General features: G+C 39.2%; 1 long non-coding RNA gene across 1 annotated transcript in view; it reads right to left on the bottom strand.

Moving 5' to 3' along the window:
- LOC133537229 (uncharacterized) overlaps positions 1-24,605 on the bottom strand; it is a 90,929-nt gene that overhangs the window by 38,756 nt on the left and 27,568 nt on the right. Inside the window, exon 2 of the long non-coding RNA XR_009802626.1 lies at positions 23,549-23,705. This is a non-coding gene — a long non-coding RNA (uncharacterized LOC133537229). The remainder of the gene's footprint in view (positions 1-23,548; positions 23,706-24,605) is intronic.

Raw genomic sequence — 24,605 nt, 5'->3', positions numbered from 1 at the left:
TGAGAAGAGGTTTTAAATGAATTAGCGCCCCGCTGGCAATTCAAAGAAATACGGTGTTTGATATTTTACGGTAATGTGTTAATAATTTCACACATAAGTCGCTCCCGGAGCATATGTTGCACCCCCGGCCAAACTATGAAAAAAAACTGTGACTTATAGTCCGAAAAATATGGTATATATGGTGTATCGTGACATGGCCTAAAAATATCCAGATATTAAAGGGGAACATTATCACAATTTCAAAAGGGTTAAAACAATAAAAATCAGTTCCCAGTGGCTTGTTGTATTTTTTTTCAAAATTTTACCGGTCTCGGAATATCCCTAAATAAAGCTTTAAAGTGCCTTATTTTCGCTATCTTCGAAACCACTATCCATTTCTCTGTGACGTCACACAGTGCTGCCAATGTAAACAAACAATGGGAATAGCACAGCAAGATATAGCGACATTAGCTCGGATTCAAACTCGGATTTCAGCAACTTAAGCGATTCAACAGATTACGCATGTATTTAAACAGATGGTTGGAGTATGAAAGTATTGAAGAAGAAACTGAAGCTATTGAGCGAATAGCTATTGACGCTATTCATAGCCATAGCATGGCCGAATAGCTGCGTTAGCATCGCCGGTAAAATGTGCGGACCAAACAATCAGGACTTTCGCATCTTTTGACACTGGAGCAACTTAAATCCGTCAATTGGTAAGTGTTTTTTTTCGCATTAAATGTGGGTGGAAGGAAACGTAGTATAGTTGCAAGTGCATCTGCAGGTTATCCATACATCTCTGTGCCATGTCTGCTTTAGCACCGCCGGTAAATAGCATGTTAGCATTGATTAGCGTAGCATGTTAGCATCAATTAGCTGGCAGTCAACATCAACAAAACTCACCTTTGTGATTTTGTTGACTTAATCGTTGCAAATGCATCTGCAGGTTATCCATACATCTCTGTGCCATGTCTGCTTTAGCACCGCCGGTATATAGCATGTTAGCATCGATTAGCATCGCATGTTAGCATTGATTAGTTGGCACTCACGCCACGACCAAATATGTCTGATTAGCACATAAGTCAACATCAACAAAACTCAACTTTGTGATTTCGTTGACTATCATTGCAAATGCATCTGCAGGTTATCCATACATCTCTTTGCCATGTCTGTCTTAGCATCGCCGGTCAAATGTGGAGACACTCTGGCACATTCAATGGGGGTCTGGCGGCAGATTTCTTGCCAGTGGTGCAACTTGAATCCCTCCCTGTTAGTGTTGTTACACCCTCCGACAACACACCCACGAGGCATGATGTCTCCAAGGTTCCAAAAAATAGTCAAAAAAACGGAAAATAACAGAGCTGAGACCCGGTGTTTGTAATGTGTAGAAAATGAGAATGGTGGGTGTGTTACCTCGGCGACGTCACATTCTGACGTCATCGCCTCCAGCGCGATAAACAGAAAGGCGTTTAATTGTCCAAAATTCACCCATTTAGAGTTCGGAAATCGGTTAAAAAAAATAGATGGTCTTTTTTCTGCACCATCAAGGTATATATTGACACTTACATAGGTCTGCTGATAATGTTCCCCTTTAAGAAAAAGGCCGTGTCGCCCAGCCCTCGTTAGGACAACATTATTAATATCCATCGTGACGTTTATGTGTGTGACGACAGGAGATGTAATGCTGTAATTACACATCTCGCAACAACAAGCATCAACACTTTACTCATCTTCTACCCCAGAGCAAGGCCTGGCTGACACCTATCCACACACACACACACACACACACACACACACACACACACACACACACACACACACACACACACACACACACACACACACACACACGCGACGTGAGGGTGATGTCTCAGCAGCAATAGACGCAGCATCTCTATTCTTATCACATTGACGCCACGTACAGCGTCAACACACCCTCGCTCCTTCCATCCATTCATCCCTCACTCACTCCTGTTCTCTAGTAACCGTCTGACTTGCGCTATTTGCATCGTCCTCCCTGTTACACACAGATGCTCTCTTTCCGAGACACACACACACACACACACACACACACACACACGCTCCAAAGTGAGCCAATGTCCTTTCTACACTTGCTGCTATTCTTAGCGCCTCTGCTGCTCTCAAAGCACCTTGTGTTCATTATGAGGTGAGTGCTGCTTCCTGACGGACTGAGGAGGAGGAGGAAGTACAATGACAGGCAATTGTTTCCTGCACTTGGAATACTTCTACAGCCCCAACAGCAGGGGACACCAACCTTTTTGAAAGCAAGAGCTACTTCTTGGGTACTGATTAATGCCAAGGGCTACCAGTTTGATAAACACTTAAATAAATTGCCAGAAATAGCCAATTTGCTCAATTTACCTTTAATAAATAAATCTATGTATATATATATATATATATACATATATATATATATATATATATATATATATATATATATATACTAGGGGTGGGCAAATTAATGCGTTAATTACACGTTAACTCATCAATCTATTAACACCGACAATTATTTTATCGCACATCTGCGTATGTTGTTTACATGCTTTTATTTTGTTAACGCCTTTTCTTAACAAGATGGCGTCGAGGGGCTCTTGGTAAAGATCGAACATTTGGCAAAAATACCGGACAATTCTGCAAATTTCCTGGCTGGCTTACAGCGTGGTCACTCCGGGATCACTTACGACCGCCAGACAATTCTGAATGTGGATAGATCGGGCCGTTTTGGACTGAATGAGGCGTGCTTGCTAGACCGGCTAGCTAGCATGGGAATACTTTGCCGGCTACATCCAGCGGCCTGTGAAGCAGCGGAGTATATGTGTTGTCTGTCTATTTATGAATAATGCAGACCAGGAGTGTTGGCTGAGTTCTTTACGTTTGCTTTCAGAGCGTGCATATCACAACATACAAGATGCCGTCATGGCGACACAACCTATACCGGGCTACCGCGCATGCTCCTCACTCCTGTTGCATGCTGGGTAGGGTAGTTATTTTTTCCCCTGGCTCATAACATCACAATATAGTACCATGTATATGATGCCTTCAGTTTATCAAAGCACCAAGCAAACAATCGGAAAATTCCCATCATATCAATTCCTAGATATGGTCATAATTATTTTAAGTGCACTACGCAGAATAAACACAACATTATTAATATTGCTACTACGGATAATTTGATCCAAAATTCCCTAAAACAGCCCACTACCTATAATATAGGTTTTTTAAACATAAGATCCCTGATCAAAAAAATGGTTCTGCTGTTAGCTCAGAAATTGCCTGTTCAGATGTTATGATTGTGGCTCAGAGATTTGTATGTAGATTATATTTATTTTCCATAACAAACAGGATAACTTAAATACCCTGGCAGTGGCAATAAGCTTAAATGTTTGTATTTACATTTTTGGAGTTGATTTTCATAAAATATGCTATTTAACTGCTACTGTTTAACAAGGACTGATTTAAATTGTGTTTGCACAACAAATGTTTTGGCACTTTTGTTCATGTGGGAGAATATTCCAATAAAGGTGCACTACACACTACTTTGGAATTCATTATTGGGCTTTGTGTATACAATGCAGTTAATCGCGATTAATCGGAGAAATAGTGCGATTAACATTTTTAATCGTTGCCCAGCCCTAATATATACATATATAAAAATGGGTATTTCTGTCTGTCATTCCGTCGTACATTTTTTTTTCCTTTTACGGAATGTTTTTCTGTAGCGCAGGGGTCGGGAACCTTTTTGGCTGAGAGAGCCATGAAAGCTAAATATTTCAAAATGTATTTCTGTGAGAGCCATATCATATTTTTTAACACTGAATACAACTAAATGTGTGCATTTTTAAGTAAGTCCAACTTTTTTAGAGTAAAATAAGTGTCTTTTTCTTTTTAATAACATTGTTATTCTAAGGCAGGGGTCACCAACGCGGTGCCCGTAAGGACCAAGTCGCCCGTAAGGACCAGATGTGTCGCCCGCTGGCCTGTTTTAAAAATAGCTCAAATAGCAGCACTTACCAGTGAGCTGCCTTTATTTTTAAAATGTTATTTATTCACAAGCTGGTCTCGCTTTGCTTGACATTTTTGATTCTAAGAGAGACAAAACTCAAATAGAATTTGAAAATGCAAGAAAATATTTCAGAAAGACAGTTTTAGAGAAAAAGTACAACTTTAAAAATGATATTATGATTTTTAAGCACATATACCTTTTTACCTTTTAAATTTCTTCCTCTTCTTTCCTGACAATTTAAATCAATGTTCAATTACTTTTTTTTTTTGGAAAGAATAATAAATACATTTGAATTTAATTCTTCATTTTAGCTTCTGTTTTTTCGACAAAGAATATTTGTGAAATATTTCTTCAAACTTTTCCAGATTAAAATTCATAAAAAATATTCTGGCACATATCGAAAATCTGTAGAAAAAAATTTAAATCTTATTTCAAAGTATTTTGAATTTCTTTTAAAATTTTGGTTCTGGAAAATCTAGAAGAAATAATGATTTGTCTTTGTTAGAAATATAGCTTGGTCCAATTTGTTATATATTCTAACAAAGTGCAGATTGGATTTTAACCTATTTAAAACATGTCATCAAAATTCTAAAATTAATCTTAATCAGGAAAAATTACTAATGATGTTCCATAAATAGTTTTTTTAATTTTTTCAAAAAGATTACAATTAACTAGTTTTTCTCAAAAATTTTTCGGTTGAATTTTAGGGAGTCAAAATTGAAGATAAACTACGTTTCAAAATTGAATTTTCATTTTTGGGGGGGATTTCTCCTCTTTTAAACCATTCAATTAAGTGTTTTTTTTCATCGTTTATTCTCTACAAAAACCTTTCCGTAAAAGGAAATAAAATGTACGACGGAATGACAAACAGAAATACCCATTTTTTTGTATATATATAGATTTATTTATTAAAGGTAAATTGAGCAAATTGGCTATTTCTGGCAATTTATTTAAGTGTGTATCAAACTGGTAGCCCTTTGCATTAATCAGTACCCAAGAAGTAGCTCTTGCTTTCAAAGAGGTTGGTGACCTATAATAAATATAATATTTCTTACCATTAATGCAACATCTTGAACAGGTGCGGTAGAAAACGGATGGTTGGATTAAAATGCATGACAATGTTTTATATTTTGAACATTATTTTTAACACTGTGATTACCAGCGGAATTATTCATAATTATCGTGTTAAGCAATGTCAGCTAAGATTTATCAGAGAGCCAGATGCAGTCATCAAAAGAGCCACATCTGGATCTAGAGCCATAGGTTCCCTACCCCTGCTGTAGAGAATAAATGATGAAAAAATCACTTAGTTGAACAGTTTAAAAGAGGAGAAAACAGGAAAATAATTACATTTTGAAACATAGTTTGTCTTCAATTTCGACTCTATAAAATTTAAAATTCAACCAAAAAAAGAAGAGAAAAACTAGCTAATTTGAATCTTTTTGAAAAAATAAAAGAAAGAATTTAAGGAACATCATTAGTAATTTTTCCTGATTAAGATTAATTTTCAAATTTTGATGACATGTTTTAAATAGGTTAAAATCCAATCTGCACTTTGTTAGAATATATAACAAATTGGACCAAGCTATATTTCTAACAAAGACAAATCATTATTTCTTCTACATTTTCCAGGATGAAAATTTTAAAAGAAATTTGAAATAAGATTTAAATTTTATTCTAAAGATTTTCTAGATTTGCCAGAATCATTTTTTTTTATTTTAATCATAAGTTTGAAGAAATATTTCACAAATATTCTTTGTCAAAATAACAGACGCCAAAAAGAAGAATTAAATTAAAATGTATTTATTATTCTGTACAATAAAAAAAAATATTTACTTGAACATTGATTTAAATTGTCAGGAAAGAAGAGGAAGGAATTTAAAAGGTAAAAAGGTATATGTGTTTAAAAATCGTAAAATATTTTTTAAGGTTGTATTTTTTCTCTAAAATTGTCTTTCTGAAAGTTATAAGAAGCAAAGTAAAAAAAATAAATGAATTCATTTAAACAAGTGAAGACCAAGTCTTTAAAATATTTTCTTGGATTTTCAAATTCTATTTGAGTTTTGTCTCTCTTAAAATCAAAAATGTTGAGCAAAGCGAGACCAGCTTGCTAGTAAATAAATACAATTTAAAAAATAGAGGCAGCTCACTGGTAAGTGCTGCTATTTGAGCTATTTTTAGAACAGGCCAGCGGGCGACTCATCTGGTCCTTACGGGCACCGCGTTGGTGACCCCTGGTCTACAGTCTATAGGGCGTTGCTCTTTAGCGCCGCCCTAGTGACTCTCTGGAGCTTTTTCAAAAATGTATGAAAAATTAAAAAAGATGAGAGGGGAAAAATATACAAATCCTGTTTCCATGAGTTGGGAAATTGTGTTAGATGTAAATATAAACAGAATACAATGATTTGCAAATCCTTTTCAACCCATATTCAGTTGAATATGCTACAAAGACAACATATTTGATGTTCAACCTTTTTTTTTTTTTTTTTGCAAATAATCATTAACTTTAGAATTTGATGCCAGCAACACGTGACAAAGAAGTTGGGAAAGGTGGCAATAAATACTGATAAAGTTGAGGAATGCTCATCAAACACTTATTTGGAACATCCCACAGGTGTGCAGGCTAATTGGGAACAGGTGGGTGCCATAATTGGCTATAAAAACAGCTTCCCAAAAAATGCTCAGTCTTTCACAAGAAAGGATGGGGCGAGGTACACCCCTTTGTCCACAACTGTGTGAGCAAATAGTCAAACAGTTTAAGAACAACCTTTCTCAAAGTGCAATTGCAAGAAATTTAGGGATTTCAACATCTACGCTCCATAATATCATCAAAAGGTTCAGAGAATCTGGAGAAATCACTCCACGTAAGCAGCATGGCCGGAAACCAACATTGAGTGACCGTGACCTTCCATCCCTCAGACGGCACAGTATCAAAAACCCACATCAATCTCTAAAGGATATCACCACATGGGCTCAGGAACACTTCAGAAAACACCTGTCACTAAATACAGTTGGTCGCTACATCTGTAAGTGCAAGTTAAAGCTCTACTATGCAAAGCGAAAGCCATTTATCAACAACATCCAGAAACCCCGCCGGCTTCTCTGGGCCCGAAATCATCTAAGATGGACTGATGCAAAGTGGAAAAGTGTTCTGTGGTCTGACGAGTCCACATTTCAAATTGTGTTTGGAAATATTCGACATTGTGTCATTCGGACCAAAGGGGAGGCGAACTATCCAGACTGTTATCGACGCAAAGTGTAAAAGCCAGCATGTGTGATTGTATAAGGGTGCATTAGTGCCCAAGGCATGGGTAACTTACACATCTGTGAAGGCACCATTAATGCTGAAAGGTACATACAGCTTTTGGAACAACATATGCTGCCATCTAAGCGCCGTCTTTTTCATGGACGCCCCTGCTTATTTCAGCAAGACAATGCCAAGTCACATTCAGCACGTGTTACAACAGCGTGGCTTTGTAAAAAAAAAAAAAGCGGGTACTTTCCTGGCCCGTCTGCAGTCCAGACCCTGTCTCCCATGGAAAATGTGTGGCGCATTATGAAGCGTAAAATAGGACAGCGGAGACCCCGGACTGTTGAAGGACTGAAGCTCTACATAAAACAAGAATGGGAAAGAATTCCACTTTCAAAGCTTCAACAATTAGTTTCCTCAGTTCCCAAACGTTTATTGAGTGTTGTTAAAAGAAAAGGTGATGTAACACAGTGGTGAACATGCCCTTTCCCAACTACTTTGGCACGTGTTGCAGCCATGAAATTCTAAGTTAATGATAGGTTGATTGGCAACACTAAATGGTCCCTAGTGTGTGAATGTGAGTGTGAATGTTGTCCCGTCTATGTGTGTTGGCCCTGCAATGAGGTGGCGACTTGTCCGGGGTGTACCCTGCCTTCCGCCCGATTGTAGCTGAGATAGGCGCCAGCGCCCCCCCGCGACCCCGAAAGGGAATAAGTGGTAGAAAATTGGATGGATGGATGGATTATTTGCACAAAAAAAAATGTATGAGTTTGAACATCAAATATGTTGTCATTGTAGCATATTCAACTGAAATCATTGTATTCTGTTTATATTTACATCTAACACAATTTCCCAACTCATATGGAAACAGGGTTTGTATACAAAGCCACGGACAAATCCTCTATCTCTGACATTTTGTTGTTTCCACTCACCATATCTACAACACAACTTGTCTGCTTCTCCTTTGCCTCACGTTTGATGTGGACTACACGCACACACTCCAAACTGAGTAGTACAACAAAGCAAAATAGAAAAAACATGATCCAAACAACACCTAATTGAACCAGAGATGGACATTGCAAACTCCACTTCAATCACAGGCATAGTAATAAATGAATAGCTCTCTGACTATTTAAAATAGCCCTCATTTTGGATCTTATTGGATCATGCAGGTGCACCTAATGAGGTGTTTGACTGAATACTGTAGCAGATAGGCGGAATATGATCGGGTGTAATGTAGAGTCAACATTGACTGGCTGTGTCGTCAGCGGTGCGTGCGTGCGTGTGCTAGAAGAAAAGCCCTACGACAAACAACATGCTTGGAATTCATTCTGGTGACATCATTAACACATCACGCACAAATTGTTTTGTTTGACATCCTGTAGCTATGACCTCAAACTCAATAATTAGGTGGTAGTGCCGCACCAAAAGAAACGGGCAGGGTTTCTTACAGAACGGCAATGGATTTGTGGCAATGTGGGTGTGAGCAGGGCGGTCATTATATCATTGGCACCATTGGCTGTGACTTATCTATTTCTTTCAAAGCTAAAAAGAGTAACAATTACTTAAAGACTTCAAAAGCGCTCTAAAACAACACCTCCAGGCAACTTCAACACTTTACTAATACCCTCCTCCATTCACATCCCATCTCCCCGGATTATCCATCCATCCATCCCTCATCTTCTGCTTATCCGAGGTCGGGTCGCGGGGGCAACAGCCTAAGCAGGGAAACCCAGACTTCCCTCTCCCCAGCCACTTCGTCTAACTCTTCCCGGGGATCCCGAGGCGTTCCCAGGCCAGCCGGGAGACATAGTCTTCCCAACGTGTCCTGGGTCTTCCCCGTGGCCTCCTACCGGTTGGACGTGCCCTAAACACCTCCCTAGGGAGGCGTTCGGGTGGCATCCTGACCAGATGCCCGAACCACCTCATCTGGCTCCTCTCCATGTGAAGGAGCAGCGGCTTTACTTTGAGTTCCTCCCGGATGACAGAGCTTCTCACCCTATCTCTAAGGGAGAGACCCGCCACACGGCGGAGGAAACTCATTTGGGCCGCTTGTACCCGTGATCTTATCCTTTCGGTCATGACCCAAAGCTCATGACCATAGGTGAGGGTGGGAACGTAGATCGACCGGTAAATTGAGAGCTTTGCCTTCCGGCTCAGCTCCTTCTTCACCACAACGGATCGGTACAAACGTCCGCATTACTGAAGACGCCGCACCGATCCGCCTGTCGATCTCACAATCCACTCTTCCCCCACTCGTGAACAAGACTCCTAGGTACTTGAACTCCTCCACTTGGGGCAGGGTCTCCTCCCCAACCCGGAGATGGCATTCCACCCTTTTCCGGGCGAGAACCATGGACTCGGACTAGGAGGTGCTGATTCTCATTCCAGTCGCTTCACACTCGGCTGCGAACCGATCCAGCGAGAGCTGAAGATCCCGGATTATAAACAACTCAAATGTACTTCTAATGTAGATACTTGTTCTTATGCTATGTGAACTCACTATGTTCTCTGCTGGCTGTACATATCCTACTAAGTTTAAAGTCCATTTCTCTGTTGATGCAATTGTTGATGACTGAAGTTCTGATATCAACCAAAGCTCTACATCCCACCCCCCGGATTGTAAATAATGTAAATAATTCAATGTATATACTGTGATGATTAACTTGTGTGATGACTGTATTATGTTGATAGTATATATTGTACCATGAATTGATTAACGTGGACCCCGACTTAAACAAGTTGAAAAACTTATTGGGGTGTTACCATTTAGTGGTCAATTGTACGGAATATGTACTGTACTGTGCAATCTACTAATAAAAGTATCAATCAATCAATCAAACAAAACTATGTTATTGGTATGAACATATGTTTTCTTGTACCACGACAACAGGCTGTATTTTGTACACCTTGGTTTGTTTACGTTAGGGATGTCCAAAGGCCAGGGGGCCATTTGCGGCCCCCAGGGAATTTTTTAACGGCCCAACGGCACATTCTAAAAATACGATGAAAAAAATACAAAACATAAATAGTGGTAAAAAAAGAGCAAACAGGTGAAATGTAACAAGAAAATGTTGCCATTTTGACTCTAATAACACAAAGCTGCCATGCAGGCTGTTTGTTGTTATGTTATGTATTATCTTCCACCCAACTCTCTCCTTTGAGTCGCACATTAAAAGCGTTACTAAAACGGCCTTCTTTCATCTCCGTAATATCGCTAAAATTCGCTCCATTTTGTCCACTAAAGACGCGGAGATCATTATCCATGCGTTTGTTACGCCTCGACTCGATTACTGTAACGTATTATTTTCGGGTCTCCCCATGTCTAGCATTAAAAGATTACAGTTGGTACAAAATGTGGCTGCTAGACTTTTGACAAGAACAAGAAAGTTTGATCACATTACGCCTGTACTGTATATACCTTTATATACATATATACATACATATATACCTATACTGTATATACTTTTATATACATATATACCTATACTGTATATACCTTTATATACATATATACCTATACTGTATATACCTTTATATACATATATACATACATATATACCTATACTGTATATACCTTTATATACATACATATATACCTATACTGTATATCAATCAATCAATCAATGTTTATTTATATAGCCCCAAATCACAAATGTCTCAAAGGACTGCACAAATCATTACGACTACAACATCCTCGGAAGAACCCACAAAAGGGCAAGGAAAACTCACACCCAGTGGACAGGGAGAATTCACATCCAGTGGGACGCCAGTGACAATGCTGACTATGAGAAACCTTGGAGAGGACCTCAGATGTGGGCAACCCCCCCCCCCCCCCCACCTCTAGGGGGGGGTTACCTTTATATACATACATATATACCTATACTGTACATACCTTTATATACATATATACATACATATATACCTATACTGTACATACCTTTATATACATATATACATACATATATACCTATACTGTATATACCTTTATATACATATATACCTGTACTGTATATACCTTTATATACATATATACCTATACTGTATATACCTTTATATACATATATACATACATATATACCTATACTGTATATACCTTTATATACATACATATATACCTATACTGTACATACCTTTATATACATATATACCTATACTGTATATACCTTTATATACATACATATATACCTGTACTGTATATACCTTTATATACATATATACATACATATATACCTATACTGTATATACCTTTATATACATACATATATACCTATATTGTACATACCTTTATATACATATATACATACATTTATACCTATACTGTATATACCTTTATATACATATATACATACATATATACCTGTACTGTATATACCTTTATATACATATATACATACATATATACCTGTACTGTATATACCTTTATATACATATATACATACATATATACCTATACTGTATATACCTTTATATACATATATACATACATATATACCTATACTGTATATCAATCAATCAATCAATGTTTATTTATATAGCCCAAAATCACAAATGTCTCAAAGGACTGCACAAATCATTACGACTACAACATCCTCGGAAGAACCCACAAAAGGGCAAGGAAAACTCACACCCAGTGGGCAGGGAGAATTCACATCCAGTGGGGACGCCAGTGACAATGCTGACTATGAGAAACCTTGGAGAGGACCTCAGATGTGGGCAACCCCCCCCCCCACCTCTAGGGGGGGGTTACCTTTATATACATACATATATACCTATACTGTACATACCTTTATATACATATATACATACATATATACCTATACTGTATATACCTTTATATACATATATACCTGTACTGTATATACCTTTATATACATATATACCTATACTGTATATACCTTTATATACATATATACATACATATATACCTATACTGTATATACCTTTATATACATACATATATACCTATACTGTACATACCTTTATATACATATATACCTATACTGTATATACCTTTATATACATACATATATACCTGTACTGTATATACCTTTATATACATATAACATACATATATACCTATACTGTATATACCTTTATATACATATATACCTATACTGTATATACCTTTATATACATACATATATACCTATACTGTACATACCTTTATATACATATATACATACATTTATACCTATACTGTATATACCTTTATATACATATATACATACATATATACCTGTACTGTATATACCTTTATATACATAATACATACATATATACCTGTACTGTATATACCTTTATATACATATATACATACATATATACCTATGCTGTATATACCTTTATATACATATATACATACATATATACCTATACTGTATATACCTTTATATACATACATATATACCTATACTGTATATACCTTTATATACATACATATATACCTATACTGTACATACCTTTATATACATATATACATACATATATACCTATACTGTATATACCTTTATATACATATATACATACATATATACCTATACTGTATATACCTTTACATACATATATACCCATACTGTATATACCTTTATATACATACATATATACCTATACTGTATATACCTTTACATACATATATACCTATACTGTATATACCTTTATATACATACATATATACCTATACTGTATATACCTTTATATACACATATACATACATATATACCTATACTGTATGTACCTTTACATACATATATACATACATATATACCTATACTGTATATACCTTTATATACATACATATATACCTATACTGTATATACCTTTACATACATATATACATACATATATACCTATACTGTATATACCTTTATATACATACATATATACCTATACTGTATATACCTTTATATACACATATACATACATATATACCTATATTGTATATACCTTTATATACATACATATATACCTATACTGTATATACCTTTATATACATATATACATACATATATACCTATACTGTATATACCTTTATATACATATATACATACATATATACCTATACTGGCTCACCTGCACTGACTTCCTGTGCACTTAAGATGTGACTTTAAGGTTTTACTACTTACGTATAAAATACTACACGGTCTAGCTCCATCCTATCTTGCCGATTGTATTGTACCATATGTCCCGGCAAGAATCTGCGTTCAAAAGACTCCGGCTTATTAGTGATTCCTAGAGCCCAAAAAAAGTCTGCGGGCTATAGAGCGTTTTCCTTTCGGGCTCCAGTACTCTGGAATGCCCTCCCGGTAACAGTTGAAGATGCTACCTCAGTAGAAGCATTTAAGTCTCACCTTAAAACTCATCTGTATACTCTAGCCTTTAAATAGACCTCCTTTTTAGACCAGTTGATCTGCCGCTTCTTTTCGTTTTTCTCCTATGTCCACCCCTCCCTTGTGGAGGGGGTCCGGTCCGATGACCATGGATGAAGTACTGGCTGTCCTGAGTCGAGACCCAGGATGGACCCGCTCGCCTGTGTATCGGTTGGGGACATCTCTACGACGCTGATCCGCCTCCGCTTGAGATGGTTTCCTGTGGACGGGACTCTCGCTGCTGTCTTGGATCCGCTTTGAACTGAACTCTCGCGGCTGTGTTGGAGCCACTATGGATTGAACTTTCACAGTATCATGTTAGACTCGCTCCACATCCATTGCTTTCGGTCCCCTAGAGGGGGGGGGTTGCCCACATCTGAGGTCCTCTCCAAGGTTTCTCATAGTCAGCATTGTAACTGGCGTCCCAGTGGATGTGAATTCTCCCTGCCCACTGGGTGTGAGTTTTCCTTGCCCTTTTGTGGGTTCCTCCGAGGATGTTGTAGTCGTAATGATTTGTGCAGTCCTTTGAGACATTTTTGATTTGGGGCTATATAAATAAACATTGATTGATTGATTGATTGATTGATTGATTGATTGATTGATTGATGCTTTCTGATTTTTTGGGGAAATGGGGGAAATACTGCATATTTCAGTTTTACTATAAAAACAAATTTGTCTTTGACTAAAAAGGCATAAAATCTTTTTTTTTTTTTTTTTTTTACTTTAAATCAACTTGAAGTTGATATAGAGATTTACTGTAAGCGTTATGTAAAAAATGAAAATATTAATTTGACTTATTTTTAACATTTTAGTGACTGAGACCCTCTATGCTCCCCAGCAGCCCTAAAGATAAAAAAAAATCCATATATTTTGTTATGGTTTGAAAATGAAAAATATCAAAACGGCCCCGCATGTTTTAATTTTTCCGTGTGTGGAAAAAGTTTGGACACCCCTGGTCTAATGTTATAATGAAGCAGCCCAAACCTACATAATGCATTCGTGAAAATAATCCACCGGAGAAGAGCACAGGTGTAAATAATGAACGGTACAGATGGCTGGATTAAATTTAGCTTCCTCGCTCCGAGCGCCCCGGTGAGTCCTGGCTCACTGTCACCCTGTCATCAGCTCCATGTTCACGACAGCGGCACTTTACCAAACATGGCACGGCTGAATGTCTGCTGGCAAAACATGTCATGGAGCAACGTGGATCACTTTCTGTGAGGAAAACTATTAGTTCACTGAGCCATTACTTGAGAATTACCGTATTTCCTTGAATTGTCTCCAGGTATATAGTATGCACCTGCCTAGAATTACTGCCGGGTCAAACTCGTTTTGCAAAATATTATTTTTATTAGCGCATGCCTAGAATTTCCACAGGGTCAAACTCGTCACGTCACGAGTGACACTTCACCTGTCATCATTTTCAAAATGGAGGAGGCTGATTTCAATCATTTGAAATCGCATAAAGGGAAGAAGATTAAGAGCTATTCAGTAGGATTTATGATCCAAGCTATTGAATATGCTAAAAAGAACGGTAAGCAGCTATGTTTTATTAATATACCGTAGCTGCGTGTGTCAAATATGAGTCATTAAATGACTCCCGCCTCCTGGTGGTAGAAGGCGCTAGGGACCCTTCTTGCGACTACTCGGCTGCAGAAGAAGTGACAACAAGTAGCAAGAGTGAGCAGCGATCCTTTATTTTTTCCTCTCGCTTGCACTTTTAACATGGAGGATTACATATCTAAAATAAAACAGTTTTCTAAACTGGACTTTCAATGGAAGCAGGAGGTAATAAAGGAAGATCTCCATCGAGACAGAGAAACTTTTAACCCTTGTATTATGTTGGAAAAAATTACATTGATTATGTTGCGGGTCATTTGACCCGTACTGTGTAAATGCACTCAAAACAGTCAAGAAAACTGGTTAGACCAATAATCTTATTTTAGGTTGTATAAACATTTAGAAAAGTGACATACAATACATTTTTTATTCCAATTGTATTATGTTAAGGGTCAATTTGACCCATTTCAGTTTTTGTGTTGATCAAAGTACTGGTTATCCTTTCTTTTTCTTGCTGAAATCTGGTGACTTTTCCTCATCTTGGGTCATGAACTGGTGTGTAAATCTGGACACTTGGTTGTGTAGTGGAATGTTTGTGCAGAGTTTGTATAAAAAGATGATGTTGCGAGTCATTTTGAAATAGCTGTTCAGATCCAAAAATAAACAGGTCTGCTTGATGTACTTTTTACTTTGATGTACAATTGTTTGTATTTTGATTGCCTCTGAGACCCAGAGCCAGGTGTGTGAAGAGAGGGAACTTTCTCACACTTGTCCTTGTCTCCTCAGATGTCATCCTTCTGGAGCTCATTTTTGGTGAGTTTGTCAAAGAGATGACATGAGAACAGTGACAAGGACAAGTTTGAGAAAGTTCCCTCTCTTCACACACCTGGCTCTGGGTCTCAGAGGCAATCAAAATACAAACAATTGTACATCAAAGTAAAAAGTACATCAAAGAGACTTGTTTATTTTTGCTATTTACCCACATTAAAGCGTCTGGGTCAAAATGACCCGCAACATCATCTTTGTATACAAACTCTGCAAGACCTTCCACTACTCAACAAAGTGTCCAGATTTTACACACCAGTTCATGACCCTAGATGAGGAAAAGTCAGCAAATTTCAGCAAGAAAAAGAAAGGATGACCAGTACTTTGATAAACACAAAAACTGAAATGGGTCAAATTGACCCTCAACATAATAGAAGGGTTAAAACTGAAGAAAGATAAGGAAGACTTCTATAAACAAGTTATCGATGCTTTTGATCAGAAGGAGCTGCGCATGGACTTCATTTATAAGTAAAGGTAAGACCATAATAACATTTTTATTTTTTATTAAATGTGCTTTTCATGATGGTATGCTTACATCACACTCAAATTTATAAGCGCAGGCCTAAATTTACCGCATGCCTTTGGTAAACGCCGGAGTGAGAAGAGGTTTTAAATTAATTAGCGCCCCGGCGGCAATTTAGGGAAATACGGTATGCATCTGAATCGCTCCCACTGCCCTTGTCTTTTTTTTTCTCTAATCCCTTCACTCTCACTTTCCTCATCCACGAATCTTTCATCCTCGCTCAAATTAACGGGGAAATCGTCGCTTTTTCGGTCCGAATCGCTCTCGCTGCTGGTGGCCATGATTGTAAACAATGTTCAGATGTGAGGAGCTCCACAACCCGTGATGTCACGCGCACATCGTCTGCTACTTCCGGTACAGGCAAGGCTTTTTTATTAGCGACCAAAAGTTGCAAACTTTATCGTGGATGTTCTCTACTAAATGTAACACGCTTCTTTCCACATCTGATCTCTCTTTCTCTGGCTCTCAGCCTCCCTGACTGGCGGGAAGCCTCTAGAAAGTAGGCTAGGATTGACGTGCCGCTCGTGTCTGAGTCACTGGGAGCTGAGCAACACTACAACCCACAGGATGCATTTAACTTCAGGCCTACGACTGCTGACGACTGTCCCAGAGCTGCAAGGGAACACTTCATAGTTTTGATGCTGCATCTGGTGCTATTACCCTCCATTCACTGGCTAACTACCTGTAATAAAAATATTCTTTTTACGTGCCATGACATCGATGACATCAGCTCAGAACAGGTAGGCAGGTCTTTATTGTCATTGCAACGAGTACAACGAAATGTCTTTGTTTCAACTGTACAACAGTTTTCCAATACTGTTTCATTATCTTAGCCGGTCACACAAACCTGACAGTTTTATGCGCAAAATACTAATCCAATTTCCACAAATGAAAAGGTCAAGCAAAGGCCAAAGAAGAAGTCACTACAGTTTGGTGAGGATCTGGATAAAAAGGTATAGATCAGGAGTGCCTACACTTTTTCTGCAGGCGAGTTAAAGGCCTACTGAAAGCCACTACTAGCGACCACGCAGTCTGATAGTTTATATATCAATAATGAAATATTAACATTGCAACACATGCCAATACGGCCGCTTTAGTTTACTAAAGTGCAATTTTAAATCTCGCGCGGAAGTATGCTAAAACGTAGCATGATGACGCGTACGCGTGACGTCACGCATTGTCGAGGACATTTTGTTCCAGCACTGTAGGTCGTCTGTTTTCATCGCATAATTCCACAGTATTCCGGACATCTGTGTTGCTGAAACTTTTGCAATTTGTTCAATGAATAATGGAGACGTCAAAGAAGAAAGCTGTGGGTGGGAAGCGGTGTATTGCGGCCGCCTTTAGCAACACAAACACAGCCGGTGTTTCATTGTTTACATTCCCAAAAGATGACAGTCAAGCTTTACTATGGAACAAAGATACCGTCGATCATAATATTTTATTAGAGCGTATCAAAATACGAATTGGTATGTCATACTCAGCCCTGTCATGGTTTAACTCTTATCTTACTGATAGGATGCAGTGCGTCTCCTATAACAGTGTGACCTCGGACTATGTTAAGGTAACGTGTGGAGTTCCCCAGGGTTCGGTCCTTGGCCCTGTACTCTTCAGCATCTACATGCTGCCGCTAGGTGACATCATACGCAAATACGGTATTAGCTTTCACTGTTATGCTGATGACACCCAACTTTACATGCCCCTAAAGCTGACCAACACGCCGGACTGTAGTCAGTTGGAAGCGTGTCTTAATGAAATTAAACAATGGATGTCCGCTAACTTTTTGCAACTTAATGCCAAAAAGACGGAAATGCTGATTATCGGTCCTGCTAGACACCGACCTCTATTTAATAATACAACTTTAACATTTGACAACCAAATAATACAACAAGGTGACTCTGTAAAAAATCTGGGTATTATCTTCGACCCAACTCTCTCCTTTGAGTCACACATTAAAAGCGTTACTAAAACGGCCTTCTTTCATCTCCGTAATATCGCTAAAATTCGCTCCATTTTGTCCACTAAAGACGCCGAGATCATTATCCATGCGTTTGTTACGTCCACTAAAGACGCCGAGATCATTATCCATGCGTTTGTTACGTCTCGTCTCGATTACTGTAACGTATTATTTTCGGGTCTCCCCATGTCTAGCATTAAAAGATTACAGTTGGTACAAAATGCGGCTGCTAGACTTTTGACAAGAACAAGAAAGTTTGATCATATTACGCCTGTACTGGCTCACCTGCACTGGCTTCCTGTGCACTTAAGATGTGACTTTAAGGTTTTACTACTTACGTATAAAATACTACACGGTCTAGCTCCAGCCTATCTTGCCGATTGTATTGTACCGTATGTCCCGGCAAGAAATCTGCGTTCAAAAGACTCCGGCTTATTAGTGATTCCTAGAGCTCAAAAAAAGTCTGCGGGCTATAGAGCGTTTTCCGTTCGGGCTCCAGTACTCTGGAATGCCCTCCCGGTAACAGTTCGAGATGCTACCTCAGTAGAAGCATTTAAGTCTCATCTTAAAACTCATCTGTATACTCTAGCCTTTAAATAGACCTCCTTTTTAGACCAGTTGATCTGCCGCTTCTTTTCTTTCTCCTATGTCCCCCCCTCCCTTGTGGAGGGGGTCCGGTCCGATGACCATGGATGAAGTACTGACTGTCCAGAGTCGAGACCCAGGATGGACCGCTCGTCGGGACCCAGGATGGACCGCTCGCCTGTATCGGTTGGGGACATCTCTACGCTGCTGATCCGCTTGAGATGGTTTCCTGTGGACGGGACTTTCACTGCTGTCTTGGAGCCACTATGGATTGAACTTTCACAGTATCATGTTAGACCTGCTCGACATCCATTGCTTTCGGTCCCCTAGAGGGGGGGGTTTGCCCACATCTGAGGTCCTCTCCAAGGTTTCTCATAGTCAGCATTGTCACTGGCATCCCACTGGATGTGAATTCTCCCTGCCCACTGGGTGTGAGTTTTCCTTGCCCTTTTGTGGGTTCTTCCGAGGATGTTGTAGTCGTAATGATTTGTGCAGTCCTTTGAGACATTTGTGATTTGGGGCTATATAAATAAACATTGATTGATTGATTGAGATGTGAAGCGAACACGGTTGGATTGGACCACACAAACAAAGTACAGTGTATTATGCAGCGATCATTTCGAAAGATCGTGTTTCGAAGAGGGTCCCTTGCGAAGGGCAGAGATGGGCATCGCCACCACCCGTCGACTGGTGCTGAAGAAAGGTGCGGGGCAGACCTTCAGGTTGTACAGGTACCACCATATAATCTCACTAAAACACTAGTAACACAATAAGCAGATAAGGGATTTTCCAGAATGATCCTAGTAAATCCTTTTTTTTTTTTTTTTTTTCTTTGTCATGAAAAAGGGAGGTTTTTGTGGTTGGTGCACTAATTGTAAGTGTATATTGTGTTTTTTATGTTGATTTAAATAAAAATGAATAAAAAATTATTCTGCGGCCCGGTATCGGTGGTTGGGGACCACTGCTATACTGTACTAACTAGTATACAATATTTCCTTAAAGTTTCATAATAATTAGACAAATGGTCAAAGAATTATGGGCAGTTAGTTATAACAATAAGTCCTCCCTGCACTCCTTCAAAGACGTTTTGCTTGATGGCAGCCATGTTTTTAACTAACCTTGCTCAGTCACATTCATGTTCTTGTCAGCCCCTAAAGATGATTGTCAAATGTGGTGATTGACAATACATCCAAAAGTCATACCGAGTGTTTTGTACATTTGAGTACATGGAGCTGTGCAAGAAATTTGGATTCTGACTAGGTCTGGGCAATATATGAAATATATTGGATATTTCGCAGGTTTGTCTCTGTGTAATATAGAAAATGACTATATGGTGATATTGGAGTATATGTTCTCACACAGTTGTTTTTAGCTGCTGGCATTACACTACAGGCTCTTCTCACTCTTTCTTGTCTCTCCTTCTCACAGAGACATAAAACAAGCACACCTTCTTACATACGTCACATACTGTCACGCGTGCAACGTCATACGCCCTCGCCGAGCAGACAGGTAGCAGCATGGGCAACATTAGCTGTGATGCTAGCGGAGTGGTGCAACTGGTAATACAACAGAAAGAAAGTGCCAATCTGGTAACAAATGAAGGAAGAATTCATTCCTAAGAAAAACAGCAGGGGGTCCATCGTCTGGCGGTGGTTTGGCTTCAAGCGGGAAGATGTTGAACAGACAACCGTAATCTGTCAAGTATGGGGCAAAAGCGTTGTTACAAAATGTAGCACCTACTGCTAATTTGTAGCATCATTTGAAAAGCACCCCCACTAGAGAATGAAACGTGCTTGAAATTCCACATGTCTACATCTCCGGCAGGTGCCACACCCACAAAATACCGAAGCAACCATTTCCACATCAACACCATATGAAAAAAATAGTCAACAACAGGAGATAACGTCCGCAGGAACCTACCACATAGCAAAGGACATACACTATTTGATTTCCTGTTACGCAACTCATCTGTATACTCTAGCCTTTAAATAGACCTCCTTTTTAGACCAGTTGATCTGCCGCTTCTTTTCTTTTTTCTCCTATGTCCCCTCCTCCCTTGTGGAGGGGGTCCGGTCCGATGACCATCGATGAAGTACTGGCTGTCCAGAGTCGAGACCCAGGATGGACCGCTCGTCGAGACCCAGGATGGACCGCTCGCCTCTGTATTGGTTGGGGACATCTCTACGCTGCTGATCCACCTCCGCTTGGGATGGTTTCCTGTGGACGGGACTCTCGCTGCTGTCTTGGATCCGCTTTGAACTGAACACTCGCGGCTGTGTTTGAGCCACTATGGATTGAACTTTCACAGTATCATGTTAGACCCGCTCCACATCCATTGCTTTCGGTCCCCTAGAGGGGGGGGGGGGGTTGCCCACATCTGAGGTCCTCTCCAAGGTTTCTCATAGTCGGCATTGTCACTGGCGTCCCACTTGGTGTGAATTCTCCCTGCCCACTGGGTGTGAGTTTTCCTTGCCCTTTTGTGGGTTCTTCCGAGGATGTTGTAGTCGTAATGATTTGTGCAGTCCTTTGAGACATTTGTGATTTGGGGCTATATAAATAAACATTGATTGATTGATTGATAATGCTACGGTAAAGACAATGAATGGTCCGGTTTTTATTTTATTAGCCTTCAAAGAACCGCTTGCCTGAAAAACATTTCTAAGATGAAATGGCATAAATGCGCCAGTGACACAATATTTGAATAATATCAACATTAGTTGTGCTTCGCCCTCGTGTGAAATATTTGTTAAGATGGCTGCCGGCTAGCTAACGCTTATCCGGGCTTGGGTCGCGGGGGCAGCAGCCAAAGCAGACCTGACCAACGCTGCTTGCAGCTTTAATTACGGCCCGCATGGCCAAAGGACTCCCACAGGGAGTCCTTTGGCAATGGCCAAAGGACCTATGGTTTTTCGTCCGTTTTATTATTAGGGCCCGCATGGCCCATTGCCAAAGGACTCCCACCCACAGGGAGTTCTTTGGCAATGGCCAAAGGACCTATTGTTTTTCGTGCGTTTTATTATTCTTTATTTATTATTATTCCGACGCCTCTTTGAACTGTAATTTGACCCCCTGAACATGCTTCAAAACTCACCAAATTTCACACACTCATCAGAACTGGCGAAAATTGCCATCTAATAAAAAAACGAAACCCCAAAAATCAAAAATGCACTCTATCGCCCCCTACGAAAAAAGAAAACAGACTGCTTGTAACTTCCGTTAGCAATGTCGTAGAGACATGAAACCAAAACCTCTATGTAGGACTGACTTAGACCTAGATTTCATAATTTTATTTTATATGGAAAAAAATCCCCAAATATTTGGCAAAAACCCCTACAAAGCAAAATTTGCCTAAAAAAATGCTATTTTTGCCTCTTTGCGCTGTATTTTGACCCTCTCAAAATGCTTCAAAACTCACCAAACTTGACACACACATCAGGACTGGCAAAAATTGCGATCTAGTAAAAATACCAAACCCCAAAAATCTAAATTGCGCGCTAACGCAATTTTTGAATAAAACACAGAAAAAACTGCTCCTAGGAAGAAAACACGGACAAAACTGCCTGTAACTTCCGGTAGGAATGTTGGAGAGACATGAAACAAAAACTTCTATGTAGGTCTCACTTAGACCTACATTTTAATAATTAACATCCTTCAGCAAAAATCAACAGGAAGTTGGCCATTACCCCTTCAACACAAAAGTTTTGTGAAAACCCGTCACCTTTCTTCAAACGTTATCGCCTCTGAGCCCGTTTGTCGTTTCGGCTTCAAACTCGCACAGGAGAGGGTTTGAACCCTTCTGATTAAAAGTTATCGCAAGAGTTTTGATTACTGCTCCGGTTTTGATTTTATGACCCTTCAAAGATCAACTGCGCTGATGCTGCTGCGCTGCTGTTGTCTCAAGATGGCTACTACCACTGGACAAAAGTATTGGGACACTTATGGCTAACAGTAGACAATGACAATGTGAAATGGAAAAATGGAATTAAATCTTTTTTGTCTTCAAAATTCTACACACAATACCCTATAATAATAGCAGCTACTATCCATGCTTCTACCGCTTATCCGGGTTTGGGTCGCGGGGGCAGCAGCCAAAGCAGACCCCCCGTCCATCGCTGCCTGCTGCTTTAATTTTTTTTTTTTTTGAACAATGACTTTTTGCAGTGTATGGAATTCACACCCCAGAATCAATATGATTCTTGTCCTGAATGAACTAGGATTTTGCCTTCTACCACAATACCCACACCAAAAAGGTACAATATATACGAATGACACTTAACTGCCTTGACTTTTACGTCTGTTATCTATTGTGTGACGACAATTTATGAACCTTGTCGTGTATTTGCTTTGGACTACAATTTGTCAATGCTCTGACGCATGACGTTTGAACTGTTCTTTTGCTGTTTGTACATCCACACTTGTTAATATCAACATCCCTTCCACGGCAAGGTGACGCTATTTAAACACGCAGGCAGCTTACCTCAAAGATGGCTGGAAAAACAAGAAAAACTTGCAAGTCGGAAGAAAAAACGCTCTTCACTCGGACAAGTTGAGACGCCGAGCCATGGGATTCTTTCTCTTGCCGTCTTTTGGCGGTTGGACTGTTCTCACTGCCGGATCCTGGAGCGTATCTGACCCTGAAAAAAGACCCAAAAGAAATATGTCTTAGTTATGCAAGCCACGCAAGAATATAATTAGCATTATCTCTACAAGACACAAAATAGTAACATTGTCAGTGATGACCTCCATCAAGGCTGAAAAATGGGTCGATTGACACGTTGAGTTGAGTTTGAGTTTATTTGGAACATGCAAGCACACAACATGATGCATCACAGTTCCCAGTTTCTCAGTTTGAGTTCATTAGGAACATGCAAGCACACAACATGATGCATCACAGTTCCCAGTTTCTCTATTCAACGTGTTCAAAAAGGAGTAGGAAGAAGCACAGCTTATTTAATCCTACCCCTTTTCTTTTACATTACAGTTGCTCAAACTTTTGTTCACCTCCTGTTCTCAATTTATTCACAATATACTCCATAAGTAATCACAATAAAAACGAGACCCACGGCCGGATAAGCGTTAGAAGACGCCTTGGAGCCACTATTTTGAGAATCTAATGCATTGTGAAAGTAATGCAGTCGTTGTATTGAAGTGAAAATATCAAACTTCCTGTTGATTTTTGCTAAAGTTTGTTAATTATTAAAATGTAGGTCTAAGTGAGACCTACATAGTGTTTTTTGTTTCATGTCTCTCTGACATTAGTACCGGAAGTTACAAGTAGTTTTGTCTGTGTTTTCTTCCTAGAATCAGTTTGTTCGTGTTGTATTCCTAGGGGGGCGGCAGAGCGCAATTTTCAGTTTTGAGGTTCGGTTTTTTCATCAGATCGCAATTTTTGCCAGACCTGATGTGTGTGTCAAGTTTGGTGAGTTTAGAAGCATTTTAAGGGGGTCAAAGAACAGCTCAAAGAGGCAAAAATGATATTTTTTAGGAGACTTTGCGCAGGGGTTCTTTGAAGGCGCGTAAAATCAAAACCTGAG

This window comes from Nerophis ophidion, linkage group LG18 (genome assembly GCF_033978795.1).
Source record: "Nerophis ophidion isolate RoL-2023_Sa linkage group LG18, RoL_Noph_v1.0, whole genome shotgun sequence".
In the NCBI taxonomy this organism is placed as follows: domain Eukaryota; kingdom Metazoa; phylum Chordata; class Actinopteri; order Syngnathiformes; family Syngnathidae; genus Nerophis; species Nerophis ophidion.
This window is presented reverse-complemented; position numbering and strand designations above follow the sequence as displayed.